Raw genomic sequence first — 12,448 nt, forward strand, 5'->3', positions numbered from 1 at the left:
GATTTTGCAATATAATTACCTAGATCAGTCATTCCCCAGCTGGATCCTCTATGGCAGAATCAGTGTGCTCACATATTCCTGGATGAGATTGCTTCTACACCGTTTCCTTGTGCCACTTCCACATTACCTTTCTAAGCAGATTTGTCACCTGTTCTGGGAGAAACTGTGGCCTCCATTTCCTTCAGTGACCTAAAATAATTAAGAGCTAAATCTCCTGACTTCAAGTACTTTTGCATATGCTTAAATTTATGCACATGAGTAGTTTCATTGATTTTAGTGGGTCTATTCATAGGACTACATTTAAGCAAACTTATTTGCAGGTTTGGGGTCTTAAGAGATTTGTCTCCTAGTGTTATGTGCTTCCTACTTTATCAGTAAATACATCATTATCACTCAGTAATGCCCGAAACATGCACTACTAACTAAAGGAGCTATGAATTATCTATAATAAAAATCTGTAGTAAAATTAACTGGTTTTGCTTGCATTTAAAATCTTTATTTTCAGTTAGATGTTTGTGATTTACATGGAAACAGAAGAAATCAGAAAAAGATGCCGTGTGTTCAGAATCTTCTTTTGCTTTTGAAAGGTACTTTGGGTCAGATCCCCAAAGAAAACTCGGCACTTAATTGCAGTTTCCGGAGGTGCTTGGTAGTAAACGTGGCTCAGAGCATAAGAAAAATTGTGTATTTTTTCAGCCGTTTGTGGAAGTAACACTGACACTAGGACAAGTATAAATGTAGATGGCTGTGATGCATTTCACTGCTTGTAACCTATACAGACAGCACTGGAGTGCAGCAGTCAGCTGAAGGAGCTGGCTTTTGGAAGGGGGAGAGAGAAGGAATATCTAAATGGGTTAGCTGTTAAGAACAAGAAGCTTTTGATTTAAGAAATATTAAAAGTGAGTTCCTGGATTTTATTCCTGACATACACCCAATTAATATATTTTCCAAAACCGAGACACTGTATTTGCAGGATTTATTTAATATTAATGGAGGCATTAAAGGGATAATCTAGTACCTGTAAGATGCTTTTAATTTTTTTTTCCAGGTTTTGTTTCAAAAACGCAGAAGCTGCTTCTGACCTAATTGATCAAAAATGCTTTTCTTTGGGAAAGAGTGCAAAATGTCTTCTTTTCATGGCAAATGAATTTGGGGACTGGTGAGACAGGGAGAAAGGTAATATATGCTAGCAAAAGTGCCAGGATTTGAGCTGGAAATAAACCTCCAGCATAACATGCCTTTTGATATTGCTCATATAGTCATTCAGAACTTGTATTTCTTCATTTGGATGCATACAACTAGTTAAAAATATCAGTTACAAGTCTTTTCTTCCTGCTACTTTTCTAAATTTCATGGAAAGGGTATTCTTCAAAGTTATCTTATGATTGCTCTTTAGAAATTTCAACTCATAGGAAACCTCATACAAAAATAAGTTTATTAATTAAATTATTTTACTAATTAAAAAAAATTTATCAGAATACATTATATATTTTTATTAGGGATTTTTGGAGACATGTCTAGGTACCTTATCCCAGATCTACTGAAAACTTTATTTTTCTTCCAGCTGCAAAATTCATCTGCTGTGTCCCTATGATGATTATATTAATATAGTAATCACCAGACAAATTACTAGAAAGGATAAAGAGAAAAAGTTATCACCTATAACTGTTAAAGTATATAAATTGATGAAATTTTTCAGTAAAGTAAAAAAAACAAAAAACCACAACAATATTTTCTGACTGATCACACACATGTTTCATAAATGGATGGATTGCCTTTCATACACTCAAATTCCGATTTTTAAAAAAACACAAGTATTTACACATTATCTCCTGGTTCTTTCGATGAAGTACTGAACAAAGAGTACTACAACCCCTCCCAATAGTTTGACCTTTCCCCTGTGATCTAACCTCGCTTTCTGCTCTTTTCTACCTTTTAATAACTGCATGGACACCATTTACCAGATACAAGAGGAATACCTTACATAAGGACACATAACCCAGGACTCTTTTTAATATTCATGAGTTTGTCAGCTTTATTAAAGAAATTCAAGTAGCTAGTGAACACTGGATTGCATTCCTCCACCATATATCTTTTATCTGGCTGTTAAAGTTAAGCATTACTAATGCCATTTTAACTTCTCCTTCTTTGGAATTCAACTCCTTGGCAGACATGTAATACATGCTCTAGATTCTCCAACATGCGTACCTACGTTAAGAACCACAACTATTTATAGTTGCTACCAGGGTCCTAAAGACATGAAAGTTCCCAGATCCAGCAGGTTAGCTTTGAACTCACTGAAAGAAAGAACCAAAAAAATTTAGAAAGTTCTCCCCTCCAGTCAAAATCTGGAGGTTCATTTCCCACCTCAGATTTTTTTTCAAAACTCGCTAGGAAAGTCCAGATTCAGGTTTCAAAAACCATGAGGAAAAAAGGAAACCCTTATTGTTACTGTTTTTTTCTGGCCAAATCTTGACATTTTCCAATTGTATCTCCATCCAAAACAAGAGATCAGTTTAGGAATAAAAAAATACAATTACTACATGAAAGGAAACAACATTCAAATGTTGTTAATTAAATGAGGGAGTGGATGTCAATGTTAATGTGTAGGTACATAAAAAGGACCTTATTTTGCAGATGTATGACAGGGCTCCCTGAAGAACACAAGTTTATTATATTAATTCCATGGTAGTTGAAAGCTACATAATCAAAAACACCTTCTAAGTTTGGCAGAAATATAACACTGGCTGTTTAAAATAAAAGGTCTGTATGGAAAGTTCAGTTTTGTTTTGTTATGTTTTTTTATTCCCCTAGGGTCATTGTGGTGGAGGAAATATTTTTATCCAGGCCTCAGGAAATGGTGGTCTGGCTTGCAACTGCAGCAGTGCGGATAGTTACATGAATAGTATTTACTTGGGGCAAAACATGCCATCACTTATCTCTCCCCCAAAACTCCTGGACTACAAGAACTAATCAATGTCAATGGCCACCTGGAAATATCCAGTGAGGAAGGACTGTGGAAGCTACTACCCTGAAACGACCCTTTGAATCTGAAGTGAGGTGAGTCAGAAATGTGCAAGTAAGATATCGGTGTGGATAAGCAGAACCCTGCTGAGTTATATTTCAAACAGAAATTCAATGAGAGACCGTCATGTACTTTGCTTATACAAATGGGCTGAAATGACAAGGAACATGGAGGGTTTTCTGATGGAGTCTTTGTGCTTTGCAGGTGAATACTTATGGCAGAGGCAATGTGGCAACCTCAAGTTAGCAGAAATCCGGCAGATTTTCTGAAGGTAGTTTTACCGATTTTCACTCCTGTTTTCAGGACTCTGCAAGTCTTTCTCATATGCTCCTTCTAATATAAGGAAGTCCATTTCCTATTCCATACCCGAAAACTGGTGCACATAAATCTGTAGATCTGTCTGAGTTCTTCTGCTGTAATTCTGCCCATTCCAGACACCTTACAAACTGGTTGCTTTTTCCTTGGCTTCTTCAGAAAATATGGAATGAAAATGTTGACATTAGCTGTCAGGCTTCGAGTGCACACAGTTTCTTAATTCCCAAAAGATCTTCCTTATATAAAGTCCATTTATGATACCACTTACAAGTTTAATGAACACTCTGTCTTTGATAACCATTCAGATACACTTAGGCAAGTATCTTGCTATGTTTTCCCTTTCTCTTCAATACTGGTGGAGTTCATTTAGGAAACTACCTCTTTAGGCTATGATATTTTAGCTCTTCTTTTCTTTGTGTATTCCATTTTTGAGATACTTTCCATCATGTTACAGCCCAATTTTTTCTACAGATCAATCTTTTTATTACACATTTTTCTCCAAGAAACCTCTACCTTCCAAGTTTAATCAACATTGCTCTACCTTCAACTTTCTATTTTATAAAATATGACAAAACAGACTCTGCTTCCTTTTTTTGTTGGTGGTGGCTGTCCCCTGTCTTTACTTATAAATGTAGCATTGTCTTCATTTTCTACTAACTTTGCTAGGTGTCACCACTCATCTTTTAGCTAAATGATACATATTTGGAAATATTAAGATAATCTCAGATGTAAACCTTACTGCAGGTCAGTAATAAATTGGGGGGGGGGCATGGAGGGAGTGGAGAAATACAATTATAAGATTACAGCTGATACCAGGCATAATTTTTACAACTGGCCAATACATTGAATTATTAATTCCATACAAAACCACTTAAAAAACAACATTAAGAACAGATGACAAAATAGAGTATATTCTGGTTTACCTCTTGATTGCCAAACCATGGCATTCCCACTAAAAATGAACTAGTGTTTGGCAACTTGCCTGGTTTTCAACATGTGATGTCTAGCTGGTGCTACAGGGAGCTGAATTTTCACTGTAGTCATGATGGATTAACAGCAACTTTGGTAGCACCGGTGGTAGACCAGCAAGAGTCTGAGAATCAGACTTTTTTTTTTACATTCACTTTGCCTCAGACCTCATTTTCCTCTCTTCGAATATTTCAGACAAAACTACTCAGCAGTATCCAACAATGAGTCCAGGGAGATAATCTTGTTTTGTACACATTGAAAAAATTCTGGCAGTCTTTCCTTTGAAGTGCTCCAAGTCTTCTGTGCCTGAGAGCAAAGGCTTGAAATTTTCAAAGGATGCATAGCATTGATATAAATCCAAACCCATTCTAACTTGGACAAGTGAGGAACTTTTGGGAAAACATTTTCAACAGAGGTTTCACAGAATTACAGAATCATGTAGGTTGAAAGGGTCTTCAGGAGGTCTCTAGTCCAACCTTCTGCTCAGAACAAGGTCAAAATTGAATTCGGAATTCAGGTTGCTCAGGACTTTGTCCCATCAGGTCTTGAAAACCTCCAAGGGTGGATTCCACAGCCTCTCTGGGCAACCTACTCTAGTGCTTCATTCTCTTCACAGTTAAAAAAGCTTTTCCTTACATCCAGTCAGAACCTCCCCCATTCCAGTTAAGTCCATTATCTCTTGTTCTCTTGCCGTGCATCTCAGTAATGAACTTAGCTCTGCTGTCTTAATAGCCTACTCACAAGTGTTGAAAGGCGACCGTGAGGTCCCCCTGCAGCCATCTCTTCAGGCTGAACAAACCCAGCTGCCACAGACATTCCTCATAGTCAATGTGCTCTAGCCCCTGGATTATACTTGTTTACATCTTTCTTGCGTTGGGTTCCCAAAATTGAGCACAGTATCTCGATGTGGCCAAGTAAAGGAGAATAATCACTTCTCAACATACCATTAACATCGTTAATATAGAATCATAGAACAGCCCTGGATGGACAGGACCTCAGGAGATCAGCTGGTCCAGCTTTTCATCTTGCAAATACAGCCCAAGATGCCGTTAGCTTTCATGACTACCAGGGCACACTGCTGGCTCCTGTTTAGCCTGCTTCCCCCCAGATTATTTTCAGCAAAGCTGCTCCCCAGACAGTCCCTCCCTAACCTGCAGGGAGTTAGTCCATCCCCCCCACTGAGCAGTATGGAAAGCTTGTACTGAGGATCTCTTGCTGGCACGGAGACGGGAGCCACCATATTCTAATGTGGAGAGAACAAAAGAAAGACTGGGACTGGGAGGAGAAATGAATAATTCTGCCTAGTAGCCTGGTAACTCTCTAGGAGCACAGAGATATCTAGGATAATTGGAAGCCAGAGAAGAGGTCACTGAGACCTCTTTGTCACAGGAGGCATTAGAAGGCTGGAATTATGTTCTGATGAAGAACATTATATTGAGAGTTACAACAAGCTTGTTGATTTGGGTGACAGCAAACTAAATTCTGGTGAGAAAGAGAAAGACTTGGGACCAAGTGAAGTAGATTAGACCTTATTAAAGAGGGCAAGGAGCAGATACATCATAAGAAGAGGAAGAGGAATAGGCTAGGAAAGGAAACTGGACTGGGTGTTTAGGAAGTAGGTAGGAAGCCCTTAGCCTCAGAGGTAGGGAGTCAGGCAATGGGCATTGCTAGTGAAACCACTGCAGAAAAGGAGTAAAAATAGATCAGATAGGGATCTTCATGGGCAGAACAGAGATCAGGACAGTCTGAGGGTCTAAGCCCAACTAAAAATTCTGAGATGAGACTGGTACTGTGAAGAGCGAATCTCATGCTGGATTGACAAAGGATTTCACTACAATGAGTGAAAATAGAGCTGGGTTAAAGAACCACCTACGGGGAAGACATTGAACTGAGAAGGCTGTGGCAGCTTGGAAGTTATAGAGAGAGGGCATCAAGGTTTGGGAAAATGGCAGGTGACATCTCTAAAAATAAATAATATGTGAATATATAATCAAATGCAAAGCATTATGCATATTTAAAAGGCAGAAGTTTTTCAAATGTTCTGGTTTTTTTGATTTCTTGGCTATGTCATGATAGCTTTTGGTTGTGTATAATATGTGTATGATTAAAGTCTATTTTTTTGCTTGCATTGTATCGTATACTGTTGTAAGCAGATGAGTTTAAATTCCAAACAAAACTAAGAGTATCCTATTTCTCTACCTTAGTTTTATTAACAAATAATGCAACATCAGCAGAGCCCTCTGAAGGAAACTCAAAACCTCAGAGGCTGTTCAGCCTTGGTCTTCTCCTTCTTAAAGCTGAGATTTTCATGTCAAGGAAACACTGAAATTAGTTTTTCTCACTTTCAGTTCCCTCCAGCTGGAATTAGGAGTCAGAATCTCTGGCTTCTTGAATAGCAAAATCTGTTTAGACCATTCACAAAGGTTACTATTTTATGCACATGAGTAATGCAGCCTCTGTATGTTGAACATGATGTTATCTCTAGAAATGTTATGCATAAGGTTTATCTTCAAAGATATTTCTGAACTTAACTTATGCATATCTTTGCACTCAAGTTTGATTTGATAACCTGTCAAGCAGATCTAATTTGTTTGTGTTTTCCTGCGCTCTTCTCCATACTGGGAAGTATCTTTTGCTAACCACGCATTGGTAAAATGAGTATTAAGTTTAACACCATCCACAGTTCCTCAACAAGAAGGAAAGAAAGAAAACAAAAGACTGAGAGAGAAAGCCAGAGAAAAGAAGGGAAGGGAAGGGAAGGGAAGGGAAGGGAAGGGAAGGGAAGGGAAGGGAAGGGAAGGGGGAAGGCAGAAATGCAAAATATGATCATAAGCATATCAAAGTGTGTGTGGACTTACAAGATTGCAAAGAGCATTGAAATACAGCAGCAAAATAAGGAATAAGTTTACAACCATAATTCAGCTTTCCTTGAAGACTGCATAATCAGTCTGGATATTGAGAAGTAGGGTTATTGATTCCAAACTGTCTTCTTTCTTTTTTGAAAATGTCATTTGCTTGTTTAAAACATTAACTTGCTATCATTCTATCAAAACTCTAAATACTTCTGTTAAAAGTATGCCACTTTGACACCTTGCAGAAGGTCTAATTTGGCTACTTCATGCTCCCAATCTACTCTGACTGGTTCTGGCTGCTTGGCTGGGCTCATCTCTTATGATTTGTCATCACCATGGGGATCCCAAGAGGCACCACCAGGATCACCAACAGAAGTAACCAGGATGAATCCTGGAATAGGTAGTCCAGGCAGAGACTCTGCCCTGTAGAGAAGGTTGGAAGCCTGAAGCACTGACCTGTCACTCCCATGAGGCCACATGTCAGTATTTCCACACAGAAATATTTTCTTTCTCAGCTGAAGTATTTTGGGGGGTTGATTTTTTTTCATCAAAATGTCAACATTTGACACATATAATGTCAATTTTCCAGCCACTCTACAGTAAATTGCACCCAATACAAATGTATGTGTATCTCCTCTATTTCTCCATACTAGCTGTTTTTTCAATGAGAAATTATGGAAAAAAGTGAAGATGTGTCAGAATCTATAGGCTCTAATAGTGGGATTCATCTGACCAAATACAAAAATCTATAACTGAAACATCTACATCTGAGGTTGTCACCCTGGACTCTTTTCATAATCAATGGAGAGAAATAGGCACTTTTAGGGTGTGATTCATCTCATCCTGAAGTAGATGGCTAAAACAGGTCAGCTGAATCATGTTTTAAAAGCACCTATTTCTCTCCATTGACAGTAGAGGGAATCTACGGTGACAACTTCAGACGTTGACAGCTCAAGTTAAATAAAATTACTTTTGCCATAAGAGTCCATAGAACTGTTGTGCATAATCTTGTGCTTTTTGCACCATAATTTCACCTGTTCATCTTATTTGTTTCGAAATATGCAATGACTTTTTCTTTTCCCCTTTCGCCCTGTTAAACCAATCTTTTTACCTTTTTTTTCCCTACCTACATTGTGTTGTGCATCCTGTCGCTATTCCCCTCATCACCATAAAATCAGGCTTTAAACCAGTAATTTTAAGCCAATATCTGAGATAAATACATGCCATATCACCAAAACTGTGAGATTCTGCAGTACTGCCTACTTGTCTTGGTAGTGTCGCCACTATTCTGTGGCCTTTTGAAATACAAGTCCTATAACAGAATTATACCAGTTGTCTGATATAGGAGGCCAGGATCAGGCAAAAGATATTCCCGTGTTGTTTCCCCACATGGACGACACAGCACCTTTTCACAAAAGATGTCATTTAACATCATAACAAATTTCCAACATTCCCTGTATCTACCTGTGGATGCCACAAGTTAGAAAACTGTTCTCTTTGTCACCTTTGCTCACCTATGAAGCAAGGATATTCCAGTAATTGCCAGTAGCTTGAAAGTGAAGATGCAAATACAAAGTCATATAAATAATAATGTTAGTAGGTGGTACAGTGAACACAACCTTTCTGCATTTTGCCATGCCTCAATCCTGGAAGTACATGCCAGAGACAGTGATGTCTCTTTTGAGCTCTTCTAGAAATTAATTGTGAATGAAAGTCTAAACAGTGGTTGCAGATCTTTGCATCTGTTCCATTAATTTCTCCAACACGGAGCATTGCCTTAGCAGAATCCTGCAGAAAAGCAAACAGCAATAAATCTGACTTCCCTCCGGGTAAACCCTGCAAAGGGACAGAAAAGAGTGCTGGATGGGGTATGAATTTCACTTCAGTGAACCAGTCATCTGGTTGGGCTAAATCTGGGGTGGAGGACTCAGATTAACTCCCAGCTACATACTGCAGGTTTTCAAATTTTTGTAGTGTAAAAAGCAAAAAGGAACTCTTAGATCATCTAATCTGCTTTCTTCTCGATCACAGGCACTTATCTTTCACACAGTTATCCCTACCTTGAGCCAAATAGTTTCTCTGCAGCTAAAGTATATCTTCCTGAGAGGCATCTAATCTTGATTTGAAGATCTCAGGAGATGGAAAATCCACCACTTCCCTCTATAATGTGTTCTGATAGCTAATAGCTATCAGCATTAAAAGTGTGTGCCTTATTTCCAATTTGAATTCATCTGGCTTCAGGCTCCAGCCTTTGGTTCTTATTATGCCTTTCTCCACTAGATTACAGAGTCCTTTCATATCCATTATTTTCTGCCTGAGAAGGTATATATGCCATAAGCAAGTCACCTCTCAATCTTCTGACTCATAAACAGAAAGATCCAACTCTTTAAATCTCTCACCAGAAGGCATTTTCTCCTGTTTTCAAAACATTTCTGCATTCCCTCTCTACCCTCTCCGGTACCTCCATCGTGTCTTCGGAAAATGTGGACTGCAGAGTTGATGCAATCAATACTCTGGCATTGGCCTCCCCAAGTTATAACAGAAAGATCAGCTCTCCTGCTCCCTCACTGACCGTTCAGCAATTGTATTGGGTTTTTTGCTTTATCATCCCATTCTGAGCCACTTTTTGGTTGCTTGTCTAGTATGAATCTTCCATATTTTTAAGTCGCTGCTTTCAGTTATTCAGTTCTGTGGTTTTCATCCTCGTTTCTAGAAAAGTAATTTAGGATTGGGCTGTATTAAAGCACCCTATTTCTAATAACCTAGTTTACTAAGCAATCTTTTCCATCTCCACAGCATTCTCTTTGTTGCTTACCACTGACTTATCTGTAAATACTTCCAGGAATAATTTCACACTAACTTCTGGACTGTTAATAAAAGAACTTGCAATCATTCCTCTGGTACCAGTTCTTGTATAATCAGAGGAGAAACATCCCATGTCATCTTTGCATTGTTTTGCGTAAGAGTAACAGCAGGGGAAGGGTTTGGACAGGTAATGTTGTCTGGTTACCTTTATAGCATTCCTTGTACGTCAGGACTTGTTCAAAATTATCATTCTCCAGCTGCCCTTAGGAATTCTTAAATGCTGGTTATCCAGTGCTGCTGATTTCAGAATGTTAATCATTAGTTTTTGTTGTTCAACACCCTCTTTGATTACTGATAGGGAATCCTCTTCATTATCTTTACGCGATACAAGTAGGACTGAACATTTTTTCACCTTGGAATGATTAATTCACCTAAAGACATTACTTTTGATGGATCTAAAAGTATTCAAGAATCTGGAATGAACTGGATCAACAGTTGTAAGGCAAACAGGTATGGCAGGATTTAAATGTCATGCCAAAACCAGAAAGGAGTTCTGCTTTCTTACACTTCTACGTCCATGTATGAAGTGGGAAAGGAAAGCTCAAATCTCTCTCTTTTTTACTGGGAATGAGAATATGACCCTGTTCTCTTGTCTCACAGGAAATGGCTTAAGCACTGAGATAAAGGAATTCTGGACTGAACATCATCTTCTGAAGTTACACCACCTTTTCTAAGTACCTAGATACACATTGGGATACTGCGAGCAAATGCAGATGGACTTTAAAATGTTCTTTATCTATATGCTGAAATTTTTTTTTAAAAGTCTGTTTGGCTTTACCTGAAATGAAATATATTGCTTTGATTGCCAAACAACAAAAAATCAATCATTCATACAACACAGACATAAATATATAATTATTTTTTTCAGATTCAAACCAGAAATATTTATTAAGAAGTCTACTCGTTCCACATCATAGTGAGAAGTTTCACCACATCAACTTTCTGACAGTTCTGCAGTTTATGTAGATTATTTTGTTTGTGTAAAAGTTAAAAATGCCATCGTGTTTATAGCTCTGTTTGGCATACATTTTTGCTTGGTTCCTCCAGTTGCCTATATTAATTTTCTGCGCTTTATAGGTTCTACTGGGATACACATAGCTTAGGTCTGTATTGTATTTGTTGGCACAAAGTCTTTCATTAGTAATGTCATTTTGGATGCTCCATCTACTCTTCAACCAAAGATAGTACCCAACCTACCCATGAGATGGAGTCCAGTTGTTTGTGCAGCTCCTTGGTCTAACAGAATGAGGTCCCAATGTCCCAGTATTCCACGACAACAAAATCTGCATCTTCAAATGTATTGTGCAACCAAGGTTTCAACAACAGTGTTTTCTGTCTTCTGCTCTTGCTTTTGGGATCAGAAAGATTTCCCAGCAGATCATGTTTACTGCCTTCTTCACAACTGTGGCACCACCCTCTCATCTGCTATTTCATTTTATTCCAGTGAATACACCATTATTATAAAGATCTACTGAATGAGTTCATAAAACTTCCCAGTCTTGGTATGGTTAACTTGTTGTCTGCTCTTCAGCAAAATAACTGAACAGTCCACAGCTGATCTGAGGCAATATACAGCAGTGTTCCTAGCCTGTGTCTATACCATTAATTAGAAGAGGTTCAGGAACTAATCTTTTCCCCAGAGTTCAATGGCACCAGTTGGTGAGGTCTACACTGCTTAGGACTCTTCCTCTTTTGGGGCCGATTTGTTTTTGAATCACCTTCAAACATATTCTGCCAACACCTAAGCAGTGGAAACCTTCAACATGAGGTTTTCAGGGCCACAAAACCCCATCCACCCTGTGCCTAACAATTAGCATACACACTCAGAGTTCATTAAGGCCAGCAAAAATACCTAGAAGTTTACTATTTGTTTAGATAGCTAATCTACTTTTTTACAGGTTGTTAATTTAGCCAACTCAAAATTTGGACCTTAAATGCTTCTGCTGAACCAGCCTCGTATTATTTGATCACCCTATGACTTAGGGTCTGGAACACCCCCTTTACCCAGGGTCAGGCACTGGTCTAAATCTCTCATTGCTGAGCTCCATTGCTTCAGTGGCAGGAGAAGTCTTTACACAGAGAAACCTGATAGGATGCAACTTTGGGTTATCCTTAAAATCGGAGACTTCCAGCTGGGTCCTAGTGAAAGGCACATAGATTTGAGGCACTGCCTTAACTGCTGAGATGTGCTTATAGGGTAGGAGCAAGCATCCTCCATAGCCGATGAATTTGGGAGCCCAGTGAAGCAAGGAGCCTGGCATCACCACCCAGCACTGCCCGCTGGAGATATCCCCAGCTACCTGGGAGCCAGCTGCCTGAAGCTGGAGACTGTGGGGAAAAAAAAAAAAAAAAAAAAGCAACAAACAAGAAAAATACAACTAACATGCAGTCCAACAGACCTTTTATCCTGGAATGGTTGCGC

The 12,448-nt window shown here is 38.7% G+C and overlaps 1 long non-coding RNA gene across 2 annotated transcripts in view; it reads left to right on the forward strand.

The window, feature by feature from the left end:
• LOC128135279 (uncharacterized) overlaps positions 1–10,757 on the forward strand; it is a 37,922-nt gene extending 27,165 nt beyond the window's left edge. For both annotated transcript variants that reach the window (XR_008233038.1, XR_008233039.1), the window contains exons 2-3: positions 2,815–3,060; positions 10,627–10,757. This is a non-coding gene — a long non-coding RNA (uncharacterized LOC128135279). The remainder of the gene's footprint in view (positions 1–2,814; positions 3,061–10,626) is intronic.
• The last annotated feature ends 1,691 nt before the right edge of the window (positions 10,758–12,448 follow it).

Source organism: Harpia harpyja, chromosome 22 (genome assembly GCF_026419915.1).
Source record: "Harpia harpyja isolate bHarHar1 chromosome 22, bHarHar1 primary haplotype, whole genome shotgun sequence".
Classification (NCBI taxonomy): Eukaryota; Metazoa; Chordata; class Aves; order Accipitriformes; family Accipitridae; genus Harpia; species Harpia harpyja.